General features: G+C 35.7%; 1 long non-coding RNA gene across 1 annotated transcript; it reads left to right on the top strand.

Moving 5' to 3' along the window:
- The first annotated feature begins 541 nt into the window (after nucleotides 1–541).
- On the top strand, nucleotides 542–2,167 carry LOC105437190. Its single transcript, XR_004062522.1, has 2 exons — nucleotides 542–937; nucleotides 1,514–2,167. It is a non-coding gene; the product is annotated as an uncharacterized LOC105437190 (long non-coding RNA).
- Nucleotides 2,168–20,994: the final 18,827 nt, after the last annotated feature.

Genomic DNA, 20,994 nt, shown 5'->3' with positions numbered 1-20,994 from the left:
AGTGCACCGAGTCTCTGGTGAGCTAATCTTGAGGTTTGCGCGAGTAGGGCGAGTTATACCGAGTTTGACTATTAAAGGGGAGTCTGATCACATGGTTTCCATTTGGCAGTAAAATAAGCACGTTTTACATCTACATTGAACATGATAAAGAGCAAGATGCCAAGGGTTAAGGAACTGAAGACTTTAAAAGGAAAAACAGAATAATCTAAAGCAGATGCGGCGGAGTGAATTCTAAAGTGGGGGGGGGGGGGGGGGACACCAACAAAAAAGGGCACCTAATATACAGGCAAAATCTCAAAGTGAAAATACAATATTTTAGACACTGGTATATGATTTCAATATTTTTGCTCTTTATACGTCATAGTCATATAATATATTGTTTCAGCATCATACTTTGCAGTTTGGTTTGATGGTCTGAATATTCATTTGCGATAAAGCAAAGGGAGCAAGCTAGGAAAAATGTAAAGATTTTCGAGGTCGCAGTGTGAAAAAATTACATCTTATACAAAGAGGTAGGAACCCAAGCCTGATGGGGTTATGTCGGAAGTTGGAAATTTGTGAAAGTCTTTATTTTATGATGTTTAAGTTTAAAGCAAATTTATATTCTGCTTTCAATTAAGTGTTACGGATCGAGGTTAGATCGGATGTTTTTTCACTTGGAAAATTCCTTTTCCATAGTATGATGTGACCTGCATAGCTGAGTCAGGTGTTTAGTTCCGTTATACGCTAGATTGCGTAATGACATTAGGCCAAGTGGCAGTGACATTCCTTTTTTTATTGTATGCATGAATTAGTCCGTATGTTAACGTACGTACGTACGTACGCGGCATGGGCGAGTAGTTCTATCTTGGGTGTGGTTAGCTCAGACACCAATTGAGCATCCACATGCACGGACGTGTTCTAGGTCGGGCAAGCTCTGGTTTTGGAGATTCTTCGGGTATGTGAATTTATACTTGTAAATGTATTTTAATCTTAATTGAGACATTAAGAAGTTACTTAGGATTCGGAATAGAGTTTGTATAGTATTTTGCATTTGGTTAATTGGAGTGCATGGATGACTTTTTGCCACAATTTCTATGTCATGTGTAAACGTTTATGAAACGTCTTTCGTTGTAACGAGTTCATAGCTATCAGTGAAATTGCAAATGATATTTGTTGAGATTGAGAATAGACAGTGAAATCACTGTTGTATTTGCTTTGTTAATTATTTCATGTTTAATAATAACAAGTGCAGAAACTTGCTTGTTTTTAGTAGTTGAAGAGAATTATCAACTCAGTTAGTTTTTGTAGTTATGAACGTAGAGGGCAGCATTTTGTATACCAAGATGGCGGCGCCCATGAATCGTAGATACCGACTTATGGTATGAGAGTGTGTTTTTGTAATATAATCATAGATATTGAATCTTGATAGAGTTTTTCCGTAGATAACATGTTACATTGTATACATGTAATACTTAGTGTATTTTCAATGTAGGTTTCTATGGTTACGGGTGTATTGACTTTTCATTTACAGCTGGGAGATATGGGACTACAGCTGGTCCAGGCCTACATGTAGGTGATGACTGCATTTCTGCTCGTAGCAGTGATATGACGGGTAGTGAGTGACTGTGGAGTTTGCAGTCTGGTTGTTGCAGCTTGTTGCTTGACATTTGTTTGACCTTGGGTAGGCAACTTTTGATGTTTATCATGCAATGTTTAATCAGTGAGCTATTTGATCAATGTTTTACCATGTTTTGTAAATGCTTTCAAATAATATTATAAAGGATGATTTATCGAGGAAATGAATTTATTCTTTATCAGAGGGTTTGATAAGATACTGCACTTTATGGAGTTAGGCGTAATTTTATTCATGTCTTATATCTGGTTGATGACTAAGATGCTTTGATGATTAAGATGCTTTGAATATTTAGATAAATATTATTTGATTATGAGGAATCTCTAACTAAAGTACGAGACACACATATATTGTTTGTAACAATATATGATTATTCGATGACTATAGAAGTTTGTTTGGTTTTTATACAATACATGCATATTGAATATGTATGTCAACGATGATATTGAATTATTTGAATCTGTAATGTGATACAAGTGATTTATCACCGATTTTATCTGTATCTTTACAGGGTTTTTTGTTACGACACAGAAAAAACCTCATAGACCTTAATCTGCTGTCCTGTCTCATCATTGATACTACCGGTCCCTAGCAAGGTCCAACCCCCACCCACGACAGATTTGGCGACGAGGATGGGATATATGGGACTACAGCTGATGAACACAGTTATAATCACATTCTCATTACGGAAGACTGAAAAGGCCTTTGACCAGTCACCTTATAATATCATCTATAAATGCGAGTGAGCTATTGGACATTTATTGCAAAGGAAAATGGACCTTTTTGACGTAAAAAGGGCACGTGTAAAAGGAATTGGTTCTTATCAAAGGTGAAAAGGGGAAGGGGCATTTTTACAAAATAAAAGAGGCACTTTACTATGTAAAAAAGGGTACTTGAAAAAACGGGGGGGGGGGGGGGGGGCACTGTGCCACTTGTCCTCGGAGTTGGACTTGTCCAGTTGTCAATTATGATTGCTTGCAAGTTGGCACATCTTTTGATTAAAATGAAATATCTAAGTTTCATGGAATTTAATGTCTTGAAGAAGAAAAAATTGTACATGTTCTGTTTTAAGTACTGTATGTCTTTTACTACTCATCACTGTTTATCACTCACATACTCATGCACATACTTGTACATGTACAAGTAGTGGTCGAAGACAAAAGATAATCCAGGGCCCACTCTACAGCTTAAAAAAACAATAGCTTCAATAGTCTTCTCAAGCATGTGCTAAAACTTGACCGAAACTCTGAAGGACAGTGTACACAATGAGCTATACAAGCACATTGTGTGAATGTTTTTAGAGCCAGAGAATAGCTGAACACCTGTACATAAACCTCTTTGAATGGACCTCCTTTTTTTTCTTCTTGGGGAAACAATAACCTCTAAGCCCCCCCAAGCTCTTGAAAGACTAGGCAGCATGAAGGTAAACAGGTATCGACTTGCAGAAGTGCACTGGACTATTAAAGACTGGATGAGTGTTTTTGAGGCTTTGTTTGTTATTTCAATAAATTGATGTTGTTTTTTATTTACTACTGGAGACTATTCAATGAAATTTGTTTGCTTCAAGCACTGATTTATTGTTGTTTCCCTAAAAATTGATTTTATGTGTCTTATCTTTTGAGCATAATAGCTGTTCAACCAATTTGAGACCCTTTTTTATGATTTTTTCAGACAGCCCTGCCGCTGACCTGGGGAATATGAGTCTTGTGCATATCACCAAAATACTAAATATGAGTGCATTTTCCAGTTGCCCTTTCATGAACATGTACTAGGTGTACAATGCCTTAATAGTACAAAATCCCCCCCCCCCCCCCTCTGGTTTCCGTAGGCTATGGATACTTGTAATATTATTATTTTTTTTTTTTTTTTTCATTTTCAATTTTCTGTTTGTTTCAAAAATCAGTCATAGGTTGTTAAATTATGAAGGTAAAGATCCAGAAAGGATGATATTAATAGGCAATGCTTTTAATTGGCCAACATTACAATCTATATCACTACAAATGAATGTTACATTCATGACTTGAATTCAAAATAATTTAGATATTATACTTCAGTAATGAATGATAAACACGATGCCCACCACTTCATGTTAAAGATACTATGTCCCTTTTGCAGCCAACAACAAATTCTGTAGAACTTTGCAGGAATTATGAATATGACATGTACATGTATGTCCTATCTGTGAAATTTAAACGTTAGCAGGGTCCTAATATTCAAATTATGCAAGGAAACTTGTTTACTTGCTAGACTTCACTGTCAGACACTATTGAGTGACTGACTGGCCTTTTATCTTCTTTGGTAATAACATACATAAAATGAGCTGTAAAGGGTACTGAGCATTTGTCTGCATCAATAACCCACTTCTTGTAATGGCCAAAATTAAACTGATTAAATCTTTGCTCAGCATAAATTGTACGACCATTCGGTACAATGGTCTGAAAATCAAGAATATTACTTATTGGCTCTATAGCTTCTAAGTCAATTCGACAACTATTAGTCATTATTTTCCAACTTAAAAACATTTTCAAGCTCCCCCTTTTTTTTAGGGAAGTTCTAAATTAGTATTATCTTTCAAATGCTGTTGGAATTTAACCTTTTCATTTTTGGGCCTACAAATGGGACATAGTACCTTTAAAGTAGCAGAGAAGGAAAAGTCAATACTCAATAGGCCATTTTTGTAATCCAGTTTAGTGCACAAATTCACCTGTTACGAATAGTTGTATTTCAATAGTTGGAATGCGAATTGTAGACATTTGTATGTGTTGTTGTGTACATTTAGGACAAGCCATAATGTTTGTCCTGCTTAGCAACAATTAATGTATAATTTGCATTCTGGCTACTGAAATCGCTTATTCAAAACATGAGATTGAAAAATGTGTAACTTGGCGTTTAGCACAGATGGTCTATGCCTGGCTTGACAGGTTTTTTTTAATCCTGGTGAAAAGATCTAATCCAGTACATGTTTTAATTACTAAAGCAAACACTGGTAAATAAACCAGATTGTGTTCTTATCCAAACATCAAACACTGATTGTTTTTAAACATGCACTATCCAAGGATGTGTGTGATCTTTTGTGCTAAATTTGTTTTCCTGTTCTGCTCAAGTTTATTGCATCATAAAAAAAAAAACTTTTTGAAGTTGTCAATCTCTATTCAGTAGTTATGGCTATTAGCCTACTGCTTGCCCAATATAATTCCACTCAACCAAAGCACAGAGAGCAGATCAAATACAAAACTAAACAGGCAATTTTGATAGCTGTAACATTGTTTAATCACAGATTTTTAATGATAATTTTTAGACAAGAAAGAAAAAAAAAACACAGATAGTACTTTAGTAGTCGACATACATATTTATTCTATATGTACATGTATTTGTTCAAACTTTCTTTTTTTAATTCAGGATAACAAAATCAGTCAATAGTGAGACTGTTTTACATCTTGATTCTTGTTTCTTGTATTATAAAACAAAACTGTTCAAAAACATTCGAAACAAAACAATAACAAGCAAGACTTATTTAGCTTTTAAAGCTTGAAAAGGAAGGGAATAAACACAGCTAGTAATCAACATGCTTATTTATTTTATATTTACATGTATTTGTTCAGACTTGTTCTTTTATATTCAGGCTAACAAGATCAATCAGTGGCAAAAGACTATCTTTTCCAAGCGTTAATAAAACAATCACCTCTGGCCTGTAAACATGGCATCCCGCCACGAACTTGTTTATAACGAAAGGATCCTTCTTGATTGATGAGTTGATATGGTAAGCCATGGAGCGCTATCTGTACTGACCCTTCTCCTCTTGAGAAAAATCAAACTCAACACTTACCTGTAATAGTTAATTTCCTGTCTTGTAGATAGTTAGAAATTCCCTTTACTAATTTTCCCTCCTTTTTTGGAAATGGGGTAATGAGGTATTTTGGTACGACACAGCAGGACTGAGAGGGATTATAGTTCTCTGTCTTGTAGAGTGTTGTTTACTTGAAGAAGAAAGGGAAAAAAGTACATATTCCATCTACTAAATTATCCCATGTGTGGAAAATTATTTGTACCATGTACATGTTCATATCTGGTTTATTTATATATTTCAATCAATTTTGATGCAGTCCTTTTTTTGTGTAATGTCACATTCTTTTTTGCCGTTTACTTGTAATTCAATGTATTTAACATGTTTCTTTAGTACTGTTTCTCACTTTTCCTTCCTTATCCTTTCTTCTTTCTCTTGCGCTTAGAAACATTGTATGAAGCGCATTATAAATGTAATGTATTATTATTATTATTATTATTATGTACATGTATAATCATTACAATATACTCAGTGAGTTGTACAAGTACATATAAATTGAGCAAATAATCTGTAACAACTAACATATTATTTCCTGGAGATGCCAGAGAGAAACGTATGGGGTTGCATTGAGTCATTAGCAGATGTATCCAAAAATTGGAATTTCACAGAAATAAGTTCCTTCCTTCCATTCATCCTTTCAATTGCTTTAAAACTGGTCTAGTAATGCCCCTTGCATTTAATGTGTTTAATCCAATGGAAATGACCCAGAATTTTTTAAGTTGCAGAGCAAACATTTTGAGCACATTTTGATGACTGTCATCGTGGTTAACTTAATTCTGAGAAAGAAAAGGCAAACTAAACAACAACCCAAGATTCTTAATCTGCTACTCTGATAAGCTTGTTTGCCTCACTCCTTCATTATGTACCCCCTTTGAACTTGAACTTAATCCCCACCATAAAACCTCCTTTCAAATTCAGTTCCCATCCTTTTATAAACCTCTAATCCCCAATTTGTTGTGGAACACAATGAAGAAGGTAAGCTTCGCTAATGGGCACATTGTGGTCAGATCTTCTCGTATTGTTGGAGGATACAATGGTCAAGTTTATATCGTTTCTTTGAAAGCTTTGCTCTAAGGTTTTAAGGACTTCTTGTAAATTGGTTATTTTTTACGAGCAAGTAGGCAAGTTATATACCCTTGTAGTTGTCCTTTCATCTTTGACTCTGGGCAGAATGCAAAAGAGCTAGTTCATTCTGTGGAGTAAAATAGCAAGAATGCATGTAGAAGAGGTAGAATTATCAAGTGCATGAGGTTTGTGTGCATTGTGAGCTTATTTTGAGGCTACCTAATGAAAATGACAAACAATTTTGCACCTAGGTGTCAAAAATAAGCTCCAGCACAACAGCACAGCAATTGATAAATAAGAATCATCTAAAGGCAAAACAGTCAAACCACCTTTCTATAAAGACCACATTTTCTATTTCCCTTGCATCTGGTTTTTCATTGAAACCTGTACTAAAAGAACCTGTACATAAAAACCACCTGTACAAAAAGACCACCTGCCTATAAAGACCACTTTTTATGTTTCCCTTGATCGGTCTTTATTTACAGGTTTCACTGTACTACTTTATTTTAATTCAATAGTAATTCAAATTTGTCTTGGAGCTACTGCAAGGTTCTCCTAGCAATTAAAATACTGCTTGACAAAGTCCACATATAAACATATAACCATGCATTTATGAATGGTTCAAAAATAATTTTGAATTCTTCATTTATTTTTCTCAATACAGATCATTTTGGAGAACAGGTCCTGAACAACAGACGCTCTTGGAAAACATGAACCTGCCAAGAAAAGACTAAAGGAAGTGATCCGTTGTTAAAGGTAAGGACCAGTTTTGGAAAGGCCCCAATTTCAAAAAATGAAACGGAAGCTCTTATTTCCAATCATGTGAAAGAATATGTTTTGACTAATACATGATAATAACAAATTTACCGGGAAACCGCCTACTAATTGATATATTTGGTAAATTATTATACCTATTTGGACCTGATAGATATAATGCACATGTTGCGCACGTGTGCGTAGTCCCATATACATCTTTCTGTGTACAGTGCTTGTAACTTTACCAAGACTTGGCCAAATTTCTTATCATTGTAATGCTTCCAGAACCTTGCAGTACACACCAATACTTGTATATGCTAGATGATCGACCTTTTCTGATCGATTCCACAACGTTTCTTTCACCATAACTGGTCTTTATCTTTAACCATCTTCAAAAATCAAAAACTAGACAACTATTCTTCAGGATTATCCAACAATCAACCATTGCCCCATGTTCTACCCAACCAAGGAAATAATAGCCAAAGTTTGTAAGGCTATAGAACGCCCTCATTGTCTGATGGGAACAATGCGATTATGCATGGAAGGTAAGTTTGAAGTTTATTGTTCTTTGAAGCTATTCTTCGTATGAATGGTTGTCTATACATATGTGTGTAAATGCTATGGAAACTTTAACAAAATAATTGTTATCATTTGATGATGTTGAGTTATTAAGGTTTTTCTTGCACCTACAAGAGAAACTTAAAGATATAGACCAGTTATGGTCTTGTGATTGCATTGTGAAAGAAACGTGGAATCGATCAGAAAAGGTTGATCATCTAGCATATAAGTATTGGTGTGTACTGCAAGGTTCTGGAATCATCAAAATGATAAGAAATTTGGCCCAGTCTTTGTAAAGTTACAAGCACTGTACACAGAAAGATGTATATGGGACTATGCACACGTGCGCGACACAGGCAATTTTTCATGTTTTCACAGATGGCAGATGCTTCAAAAACTCAACAATGACCAAAAGTTTCCCTTGAAACAACAATACATGAATTTTACAAAAAGGTGTCATCATGCCAATTTATGTTCATGCTTGTAACAGATGGCCAATGTTTAAAAAACTCAGCACCAAAAAACAAACAGGTTTTTCCTTGAAACCACAAACTTATATGAACTTCACAAAAAAAGATGTCATCATGCCAATTTATGTTTGTGCTTGTCTATTTTGGAGCTGGATTTGTCATCATAACTTGCTTGATCTTCCTTATTGCAATTAATTTCCTCGTAAATAAGAAAGTACTCTTACCTCCGATAGTTACAGCTCTTTACGTATTTACAGAGTTTGGACTGTTGTCAATATTTTTAAAACTTTTGTGTTTCTTTCTTGAATTGTATTAATTTTAATTGATTACTATTATTGATATTATTATTAATATCTTCTTCTTTTTTTTTTGGGGGGGCATCATTTTATTTTGTACTCTTCTTTGGATGTTACCTGTAATTAATTATTACAATATTTTGTCATTATTTAGGGTACTCTACAGTGAAACTTTATTCGTAGACCACTTGTATATATAATACATCATGTTTCAATTGAATACTTTTCCTGTTTAATAGCCTATACATGATAACTGCATTTTGTTTCTTCCTTCAATGAGCATATACAGCTTTCTTAATAATTGCACACACAATTGCATTGCAATATTGGCAATTTGGCATTAAGATATAAATACAATTACATGTACATTATAACAACCATCACCAAAATGAAATGAATATTTTATTGTTGGAAACATAGTTTCATAATTGAAATGGCCTTGTCATTCCTTTTTTAAATGATTAGCAGTAAAAACAATTTTTCCCCACACACAATTACAGTGAAATATTGTAAGTTAGATATAGATACAAATACATTGTATTAATGTATAGCTATCATCACCTAAATGGAATGAACATTTATAGTGCTGGAAATCATAAATGAAATGGCTTTTTATTCTCTTTCTAAATAATTAGCAATTCAAAATTGTCCTTTCTTTATGCAGAGCCAATTTCACTAAATGTTGAGAGAAATTGAGCGAGGCATCTAAATTCATCACTCATCAATCAAACAGAATAGTTCTACAAATGATTTATGAATATTTAACGGCAGGGAATTTTATCTACCCGAGGAATAATCATCAATATGACTCAAAGTTGAATTAGAGTTCATCTTTAGACTTTACTGCAGAGAACTGAAGCATGAAATTGAAGGGTATTGAAATGGTGGAAATTAAGTTTTTATATTTCCATGGCTATAATAAACCCTCATCCATGAATACAATATACATGCCTTGTTGCTCAAAAAGTTGAATGAATTTTTTGCATAATTCTGATAAAAATTAATTCTTTGAAAACAGTAAAGAAGCATACTAGCATTAAATCACCTTGAATTCATAATATACACTTCAAATAATTACAGCGTACCGGTATGTCTAAATCTTACAGCAATAGACTGCACTTTGCAGAGTGACGATGAATGCTCAACCGCACACGCTGTTTGAATAGATGTAACATTATAGGATTATATTTATTTCATATTTGTTTTGTTATGATGATTTGACTTTTTTTTCTAAAAATGAACAATACCACTCAAGTACCATACATGTGTTTTTTTGTTTTTGTTTGAAGGTGCTATTGATGATTGATGGATTAGAAAAGGTTATCTCCATCAATGACTACTGGATTCTCTTACTCCGATAGGCTTAATACATAAACCACCTGGTTTCAGTAGGCAATGTGTTACTGATAATCAGACTTTTAACTTGGTCTGGAATATTACCAGTAGTAGAGAGTAGGGGAAGGTGGATACAGAGAAAGGCAGCAAGATGACAGGTACTAACCCTTGTCCTTCATTTTGCGTAACAGTGTCTGCACTTTTGAAGCTAATTGCATTGACTTCATTGGCTCTGTAATATTTGACACAGCTGCATTGGCTGGATCTGGATCTAAACGATGCAGTAACTGTGCATAACTGCATCGGTTAGGAGGCTTTAAAGGTAAAGACCAGTATTGGAAACGCCCCAATTTCCAAAAATGAAATGGAAGCTCTGTATTACCAATCATGTGAAAGAATATGTTTCGACTAATACATAATGATAAAAATTTTGCCGGAAAACCGCCTACTAATTGATATATTTGGTCAACTAGTTTATCTATTGGACTGTGAGAGATAAACGCATGTGTCACGCACGTGTGCGTAGTCCCATATACATCTTTTTGTGTACAGTGCTTGTAACTTTACGAAGACTGGGCCAAATTTCTTATCATTTTGATGATTCCAGAACCTTGCAGTACACACCAATACTTATATGCAAGGATAAACCTTTTCTGATCGATTCCACAACGTTTCTTTCACAATGCAATCGCATCACCATAACTGGTCTTTATCTTTAAGAACCATGGTAAAGTGTCAAATTAAAAACTGTGCCTGCAGACTACTAGGAGAGGGTATGTAGCGTCCATGACCAAGCTCAAAGGAAGAAGAAGAGGAATGCAGAGATTAGATTAGATTAGAGATGTCTTATAAATTCCCTCCTTCCTTCTGGTCAAGTCCAAGTAATAGCATAAATGACCACCTACCCCATCTTTCATTGACCATCTCATATGACACCACTCTGCATCCCCCACCATGCAGGCAGGGGGTCAATCAGTGACCCGAAGTTGACCTGGACATGAGATGGCCTGAGTCAGGTCAATCTGGTCCTGTTCAAAGAAAGCAGGGCCATATTCACATACAGAGCCTGCATAAATAGTGGAATAATATATTTTTGAAAGTTTATAAGAATCTATTTGTGTGTGTGTGTGCATGAACAAAACATCTTTCTAATTAGTGACATGCTAATTGAAATTCAAATCACCTTAAAGGTAAAGACCAGTTATGGTCATGCGATTGCATTGTGGAAGAAACGTTGTGGAATCGATTAGAAAAGGTTGATCATCTAGCATCTAGCATCTGCAAGGTTCTGGAATCATCAAAATGATAAGAAATTTGGCCCATTCTTCGTAAAGTTACACAGAAAGATGTATATGGGACTACCCTATATCTCTCACAGACCATGAGAGAAACAAATTTACCAAATATATGAATTAGTAGGCGGTTTCCCGGCAAATTTTTAATCATCATGTATTAGTCAAAACATATTCTTTCACATGATTGGTAATGAGAGCTTCCATTTCATTTTTTGAAATTGGAGCGTTTCCAATACTGGTCTTTACCTTTAATAGTGCATTACATCTTTTCTTTCGATAAAGAGGCTCCTTTATGAGTTATAGCAAAGGAAATTGCAGCACTTTTGTGTTAGAAGAAAGATCGTCAGAACTGAGATTTGAAGAAAAAAAAATTATTGTAAAGGTGTCGTGGTCTAGTGGATACGTCACTGGACTGTTTCAAGATTATTTATTTCCTTTTATCGAAGATAACATAATTGAACATAATGAACATGGTAATTATCATAACTAAACATACGATATAGAAAAAATAATGCACATGGTGATAGTTATAACAGAGGATACAATCATATAAATCAATCAATAAAGTGGGGGATCTACTAAAAAGCAAAGCTTGGATTATGTAGGTCCCAGTTAATAGGTTTGTATATAAATTGGTATCTGAATTAACATACTTCCAAATCAACCCCCACACTTAAATACGTTTAAACGTTAAACTCAAGTAGATTAAAGGTATTACAAAGTTTTGGTATGGGGTCATGAATTTGGTTCAAATTAACATATTGGAAGCATATGCGTCCCTACAATATACATTGATCGCTGTCGCGGTTGAAATCGAGTCTAAAGTTATGAAATTATAAATAATAAACTCTTTATGTTGTATAGCTCCCTCTCAAGGTCAAGATATTAATTTAGCTACGAAACAATGTTTCTTGACTAAAATCGACCGATTAGCTATTCCCGTTTGGAAATTATATATCCCAATTACATATTCTGAGATTTTCATGGTCACAGCTACCATTGTACGGCCATAGGCGCTATTTGAAATTTATCAAAATTTACCGGGAGCACCGGTAAATTTTTATATTCAATTTTTCTCGAAAACAGAAGTGTTTTAGGGGCTAATTTTTTTAGTGCTTATAATACATCCACAGGGGCATCCAAATATATCAAAATTGTATCACTATCCACCCAATTTTCAAAATTTCCCAAAACTTTGTATTACCTTTAAATAAGCTGTGGATCACATGTTTCTCAATTTCCCAACTACAAACAAATGTGGTACTGGTATGTACTTGGGAAAGGCAAAGTGCATACAATAAAGATGATTAAAAAATGACTGTATGATGAAACTTATATTTTAGAACTAGAGATAATTAAATTGATTTCCGACATCGTTGATTAAAGACCATTCTTATTTGATCTCATCTTTTGTCCGGCGTTTCCTGGTGTTGTGGTAGGAAACTGAAACCTGGGCTGAACAAGTTACCTGGGAATGTTTCCATGCCAAGAGGTGCCTGGTATTGGGTTGTCTGTCTTCTTCTTCTATTGTTAATCTTCAAAGGGCTATGTAGCCTATCATGAAGATATCTGTTGAACGATTACCAGTTTTGTATGCAGGCACACTATTAACACCAAGAAGTGTAGCGTATTAACATGCTTAGGGTGCAACTCTTCTAAACATGATGGGGCCTCTAGTTTTGACGTTCTAGTCTGAGGAACAGAATGTTTTCCCCTTAACCCGCGCTTGCATTTGAGAACAGAGGAGAGGGGCACACTTACAAACAACGCGGCGACAATCAATTTTGCATTTTCGTTAGCCCAGCGCGGGACTCGAACCCACGCGCATGACGAAAGTCATGAGAGCCAGATGACGATCCGATTGCGCCACACCGTCTCCGTGTACTGGAGGCCTATATTACTGTGTGCGACTTTTTGTCTGTCTCTTTGACACATCCATTCGAATGACTACCGTATGTTTAGTAATTTTATTTCATTTGTGTAATTTTATTTCTTTATGTCTTTCATTTTATTGGCCTTTCTCCCTGTGTGTTTCTTCCCTTTCTGCTAGTTGTGATGGTGTCTAGATCGATGACTTTGCAGATATTCATACCATAATACTAATAGAAATTAGAATCTTAATTCACTTAACATCATTATCAACTTATCAAACGATAATCATTTCCTCAAGGCTCTCGAGTTTCAAAAGGAAAAAAAAACTATTTGACCAACAGCTACTCTTCACAACCACATCAAAGTGTTAAATAACATCTCTAGCAGTCCTCACAAGTAAGATTGGATTGGGGAATTAAAACAGTTTTAAAAAACGTTAACGTCAAATCACATTTTTGTTTGGTCCAAAACCATAAAGGTTGAATCTAGCATGTTAAAAGTGTTAAGAGGTGTAGCATGGTAAATACTGGGTAGCACTTCTTTTGGAAAACTGCATGTAAACGAATGGACTTGATTAAAAGTTCTCCTCACGCTTCGGTTTTGCGTACGGTATGTTGCACGCAAGTGAAATACTGCAGTCGCGTCATCTGTAGTCGTATTATACCGGATTGGCCCTGAGTCAGGCCACGGGAAAGACACTTAGTCTCGTCATGCTACACCCCCCTTTAATCTGACATTTTGAAGTTTGAAGTGGAGACTCTTCAGCCCACAAATATATTCTAGTTTTTAGTGTGTAGTCTATTTCAACTAAAAGTTCAATTTTCCCCACTCTGTAGTGAGACTACATTGACCTTCGTGCTGTTCCAAGTGGCCCTCTGGTCCTGGAGGAGTGATGCCTGTATTATTGTCTCCTTTCGGGGTCACTTTGGGCAGTAAATCAGGGGGATAAAGTTGACAAGATCACGACCAGAGAGATGTATGCGATGACAGATCCATCCAAGATATCTCAAGTTCGGTTCAGGGCATAGATATTTCAGTGTTATGATGTTTAAAACGAAGGCAGTCGTCTTTTTCACTTTCAGAAGAAAATAAATGCAGGTCACCCACGTACAAACATGCAATGTAGTTCAGCAGTGCTTGTCACATTGGTGTTGGTTTTTATTATTAAACCCAGTGTGAAATTCATGAGTTCTGCAGCTGCATATATTGGAAATGACATTGTCCAAATTCGTCCTATATGACATTGATTTATTGATACATTGATGTCTCTGTTTTTATACAGTTAGGTCAGTATAAACATGCCTCTAACAAAACGTTGCGGGCACATGTATCGTTACACATTTTCTAGATGATAAATTAAGAAATTTAGGCAATCTTCCATTTTTTACATTTACATGCATTATGATATCAGTTTTGAACTGAACTTGTAATGAACTTGAAATTTGCTATCTAATAATAAACACATAACAGTAGGTATACCGGGTAAAAGTTTTTACCAAAATATTAAAGGATAAAAGTAATCAGAAAATAGCATGATCGAATGCTCGTAGCCTGGTACCCTTGAACATATAAAAAAAACACTTTATGGGTATATAAAGTAAACTAACAAATTAGGAATGTTGCATGTATTCAAGCTAATTACAGATAAAAACTATAATACAAGTGTATATTAAAATGGATGAAAATGTCAAATACCTAGCAGATCACATTCTACTCATTTAAAAGGTACTTTAAATTATAAGTGCTTTTCTAATGTCTGCACTGTAAGTGGGAGATCATTCTACAAAGAACTGCCTACATATGAAACGAAAACCTTTCCTGTGGTCGATCGTGTTGACCTTGGGTATATTCAAGTCTTTTTATTTTCCTTTTCCTTGTTCAAATACTGTGTTGAATCGTTGAATGAAGGAGCAATATTTAATGATTGAATGAGTTAAAATTCCATTTACTAATTCATACATCAAAAATAGAAATAGTTTTCTGAATGGCATCCTTTCGAATGACTATACACGATGATTGTATTATCTTGTTTCCTTCTGAATATTCTCCAGCTCGTTTCCTGCATGATTGCATCAAATTGACCGAGAGAAAACCAGTTTTGTCTGGAATGAAATCCATCCATATTGGTGACCTTCATCTTTTAGTTCATTCTTTCACTTCGCTTTAGGCCTGTTTTCATCAGCTCGAGATAGCAACATATCCCGCTATTTGAACTATCCCAATCGCTAATTATCTAGATAATTTGCATCTTCATCAGCCCAAAGTTGCAATTAGCGCGATATTTGGTCGAGATAATCATCCCAAGATATATCTTGGGCTAGTTTGCAAAATATCCCGCTATTTGAACTATCCCAATCGCTAATTATCTAGATAATTTGTGTCTTCATCAGCCCGAAGTTGCAATTAGCGGGATATTTGGTCGATATAATCATCCCAAGATATCTTGGGCTAGTTTGCAAAATATCCCGCTATTTGTCCGGTGCGTCTTACCAGCCAGAAGACTCACACTGTGCATGATTGCTTAGCAAAATATCTCGAGCTAATTTCTTGAGGTCAAGTCTTGAGCTGATAAAGGCGCGATTTGTAACTTCAGGATTATTTCCCAAATCAGAAAGCAATCTCGAGCTGATGAGGACAGGCCTTTTGAAGCTTTTACCTATAATGGTTGCTTTCAAGTGCTGGTATGAAGTGCAAGAGGGGAAATTCCAGAGGGATTTGGGTTCCACTTTTAGGATACAGAGGTTCCATTTGAAGCAGTATGAATAGAAACCATTGTTAAAGAAAACCTTCCATTTTCACTTTCTCAGAGTTTACAGGGTCAAAGGGCAAAAAACAGGACCATTTTTTCTGAGATAATATTTTGAACCTTTTCTGCTCTTGTATTTGATTTTTGTTTTGTTTGGGAGGGGGGGGGGGGGTCCTTCATGGATAGTTGACTAGTTTTATGGAGAAAATTGTTGTGAAACAATCCATGGCCATTTTTCACTTGCAGAAAAATATATACCTTATCATTGTTATTTTCTCTACATTATTATGCTTTTTCCTAGAAAAATAGACAATTCTTTTATTTCATCTGAAAAAAATGGAAAATTGATCAAAAAATACATATATTTAGATTAAAGATTTGGAACCCAAAATAGATGAAAATATATTCAGAGATGGGAAAAGCTGTTTTTTTTTTAAACGTACATTTTCTGTGCTGTTTTTTCAAGATGTTACTTCTAGTTTAGACTATTTTATTTTGACCAAAGAGTAGCTACATGTAGGGATGCGTAGTTCAATACATACACAGGAGATGAATTATTAGATCTGGCACTGGTTCTGTCAATTGATGGGTACTGCAGCATCTTGAAAAGTACTTATTACCATGGCAACTCAATCACTGACAAATGACACCTGCTCAAGTCTGTCAGTATGACTAGAGTGTATGGGATGCCTAATCTATGGTGGCTGCCATCAAGCAAAGCATGAATGAATATCTTTGTTCTCTGATGGAATACTAACTGTCCATGATCTCTAACCTTCCGCAGTGCCAGTGGAAATAATACATGCAAAGTGACAAATGAGTTTCAGTTTGAACTATAGGCCTGTCTTCATCAGCTCGAGATTGCCAAATAGCCCACTATTTCTGATTTGGGAAATAATCCAGAGGTTACAAACTGTGTTTTCGTCAGCTTGAGACTTGACCTCGAAACTTGAAAATATTTTGCTCAGCATTCGCGCATAGTGCGAGTCTTCGGGCTGGTGAAGACGCATTTAACAAATAATGGGATATTTTGCAAACTATAGCCCAAGATATCTTGGGATGATTATCTTGACCAAATATCCCGCTAATTGCATCTTTGGGCTGATGGAGACGCAAATTAACTGGATAATTTGCGATTCGGGATAGTTTAAATAGCGGGATATTTAGCAATCTCGAGCTGATGCAGACAGGCCTTATTTGGGGTCTCTCTTTCTTTCTCTCTCTCACACACACACACACACACTACCCCTCTCTCTCTCTCTCTCTCTCTCTCTTTATCTCTATTTTTCTTTCACTTTCAGTATCTTCTTTTCTCTGCCCTATTAGGTCTCTCCTCTCACTTTTATTTATATGAATTCTCTTGCATGGGAATGGGCCATAAGTTTCAGTCATTGAAAACTTATATGAATCAGATTTGTATCTTTAGGGAATATTGGAAGGAGGTCCTCCCTCTCCTTATGATCTTCTTCCTTTTGATCATGGATGGATAACATTTCACTTTTCTGCAGAATGGAGGTCAAAGCTGACTTCCAAAAGTGACACCATCCCAAAGGGGTTCCTATTTCTACTGCATGGTGTCTAGTATTAGCCATGTTCATATAGGTACTGTATATATTCTGTACATGTATGGTTTGAAACCTTAATTTGGCCAGACCCTCTAAATTTTAAACCACTATCCACTAACATAACACCGACTAGGGTTCACACAAGACTGCATGATTCAAGCTTTAAAAACTAAAAGACGGGCAAGAAGCAGTATTCAAGTTGGTATAAACTCTATAAGGCCATTAACAAAAATATACATGTTAAGCGTCCTCGCCCGCTTCATTTTTGGGGGCCGCCTCCTAAAAAAAACATGAAAAACACTGCTAAAATGGCTCTATTTCTGATTTTAAAAAAACAAAAACAGCCCGAATATCAGGGAAAATGTACCGAGCGGCCATTTTGAGCAGCCATTTTGAAAGGAAAAAAAAAAAAAAGGGCCTCCTCCTTCCTATTTTTCAAAAAACAGGACGCTAAACATGTTTTTTTTTCTTATTTGGCCTAAGGCTCTAAATTATGTGCAGTACACATGGCATGTATCTCCAATCGAGTGAGGGCCCCTCCCCCCGCCCCACAAACCATCTCGTTATTGTAGTACCAATGACTTTGAGTAAACTACATGTTTCATATACATGTGTGTATTCTTGTGGTCCATAACTAAAACTAAAAGATAGCCTGGATGTTTTAAAACCACAATCTAAACTTGAAGTTTAAAGCCTCTGGTGTGAATCCAGCTAATGTCTGCCCAGGAGTTGTTTTGATTGCTGTATCAAGTGTCCTCAGTTTGGGGGTCATAATTAGTGAAAATGATCACTCTTCTACTGACCACATGGGCAGGGAAAAGGGGGGAGGGGGAGGGGAGTTTTGAGCAAATGGAATGCTGAGTCTAGAGAAACTTTAAACAACATTTTGGATATTTATTAATAATAATACATTGTAATAAGAAGAAGAAAAAGAAGAAGAAGAAGAAGAAGAAGAAGAAGAAGAAGAAGAAGAAGAAGAAGAAGAAGAAGAAGAAGAAGAAGAAGAAGAAGAAGAAGAAGAAGAAGAAGAAGAAGAAGAAGAAGAAGAAGAAGAAGAAGAAGAAGAAGAAGAAGAAGAAGAAGAAGAAGAAGAAGAAGAAGAAGAAGAAGAAGAAGAAGAAGAAGAAGAAGAAGAAGAAGAAGAAGAAGAAGAAGAAGAAGAAGAAGAAGAAGAAGAAAAATAAGAGAAAAAGAAGGAGGAGAGAAAGAAGAATGAGGAGGAGGAGGGGAGGGGGGATTTAAAAGTTGATGTAACTTTTATTTACCAAGAAATGATACCTTGCTTTTATTTTCTACAATCGGAGGCCAGAGTTGACTTGAAAGAGATTGATAATAACAATAAAAATGCAGAACTGCATGGGGAAAGGGTGAATGATATTGACTAAACTGAGATAATAAGAGGTACAGAAATTGTCGGAGAGAGAGAGAGAGAGAGAGATAAAAAAAAAAAGACATTCAAAGGGAGGAAGGAAGACAGATGCACAAGTAGACTTAATCTTTTTATATACAGTATGTATAATATGTGGATATAAAGGTTTAAAAAGAAGTACCCTAAATTGTTTTCATTGATATTCCCTTTGTGCATAGAACAAAAAAATAGCAATTAGAGTATAATGAGGTTGTCTGCCATGGCCTTTTTATCAATTGGTCATACTTGCTTGTAGATTGGTCCATACAATGCAAGACCTATGGTCAAGACTTGCAACAATTAGACAAAGCCAGTGACAGACATCCTTATTTTGACCAGCCATTTACCCAATTGTTAATACCTGAGGACAAAGGGAATACATTATAGCCCACTTTACAAAGTCCTTTGTAAGGCAGCCTCTGATTGGCCAGTGGGGCTAGCAGCAAGCTCCGCCTCCTGTCTGGGCCTCTCTGAAGAGCAACAATGGAAGTTTATTGCCACAGATTTGTTTGTTGTTGTTTTTCTTTTCTGCACTGGCAGAACTTTGCTATTGAAATCAAAGGAGGAAAACAAAGCAAGCGTAGAAGAAATTCTGATGAATGAGTGCTGTTTTCGTTGTGGCTGCACGTAAGCTTGAAAATCAATCTCAAAGTTCAGCTTTGGTGCGTGACAGATAAACTGATAATTTTGGCATGTTTAGTTGATATCCTCTTCTCTTGTTTGGAAAGCTGTTCGTTTCTTCTTCTTTGGCTTTATATGTGGTGGCAGGTGCAGTTCAACAATCTCTTTTGTAAAAGTAAAACAAGTTGCAAAGTGATTTTTGTTTTCTTCGCCCCCGTGGCTTTGAGAGGTCCTCCTATACACTTGTATGTGTGGATCTTGAATTACACCTGGCCTTTCAAGTTAAAGGGATACAGTAGTAATTACCTTGAAATTGTAAAATATGTTCAAGTATAGGCAATGGTGCCTTGATCATAGATGTAACAGTTTCAGCTTGTGGATTGGCAACAAAAAACAACAACAACAAAATATAAAGGGATAACAGCTTTTGATTGTCATAAATAAGGCATTTCAATCGGGTAACTTTAAAGGCATCGTTTAACAATGTTAAATCTGAGATGCACGGCCCTACGTGCTACCAGTGTCTGTGATATGCTGTAATATTTAAATCGCGCTTCAAAACGATCAAGAAGTGCCTCAAAATTTGTTAAATCTTTGAGTGACTGGTTTAACCATACTCGTTTTCCCAATAGATTGTAGTGTTATGAAAATCGTTTGGCAAACGCAAAATTGTTTTCGATTTCCAATCATAAATATCTTGATAATCAGACAGGCGACCGGCAGCATGAGCTAAATCCAGGATTTTGTTACGGGATCCCTTTAAAGCTAATCTTGAGCTCTGGTATGGGAACCTTATTTCTTCTGGATTGTTTATCCTGCAGTAGATTGATTGTTTGAACCAGTGAAATAAAAACAACCTCACAAAAACTTGCTGGAAATCATCTTCAGTAAAAACCACAAGTCTCATTTGCACATACCGGTAGTGCACCTTTGTTGAGCACATGGTGTCTGGTCAACTTACCTTGATTTCCTTATCTCTCTTTCTATGCTCTATCTGTATTTATTAATGTACATGCCAAAACAAATCCAAAACCAAGTAATTTCAGCGAGAATATAATAAAAAAAATTGAACAAAAATGAATATGAATTTATTACACACATGTCTATGATGCCAGTGTTATAAATCGTGTTTTTTACGTAAAAAACCCACAAAAAGCAGTAATTGCTTTTTAAAACACGTAAAAGAGGCAGTTTTTTAAACGTGCCAACCCTGAATCTCAATTCTAAAGTCTTTGCAAAAGTATTGACAATCTATTTCTTCCAACGTATATGGAACATTGCATTTTTTGTATTCATTGGTCGTTATAGTCGACTTAGGCTATGTTTACATGAAACTGGTTAGCAGCTGTAGTCTGGCAGGAAATGCTGCTATCACCATTATCTTTGTATTGTCCACTGATTGGGGTCATCTTTGTCTGAAGTGCGGCCTGGTCAGCGGGGTAGCAGCTGGCTTAAACTTGACCACTGGATGGAGGTAAACATGATAATATTTAGGTCAGTATATAGGCTTCAAGCTGGGTTGACCCTGTTTCTCACACCAAAATATTT

Source organism: Strongylocentrotus purpuratus, unplaced genomic scaffold (genome assembly GCF_000002235.5).
Source record: "Strongylocentrotus purpuratus isolate Spur 01 unplaced genomic scaffold, Spur_5.0 spur5_scaffold_9, whole genome shotgun sequence".
Classification (NCBI taxonomy): Eukaryota; Metazoa; Echinodermata; class Echinoidea; order Camarodonta; family Strongylocentrotidae; genus Strongylocentrotus; species Strongylocentrotus purpuratus.
This window is presented reverse-complemented; position numbering and strand designations above follow the sequence as displayed.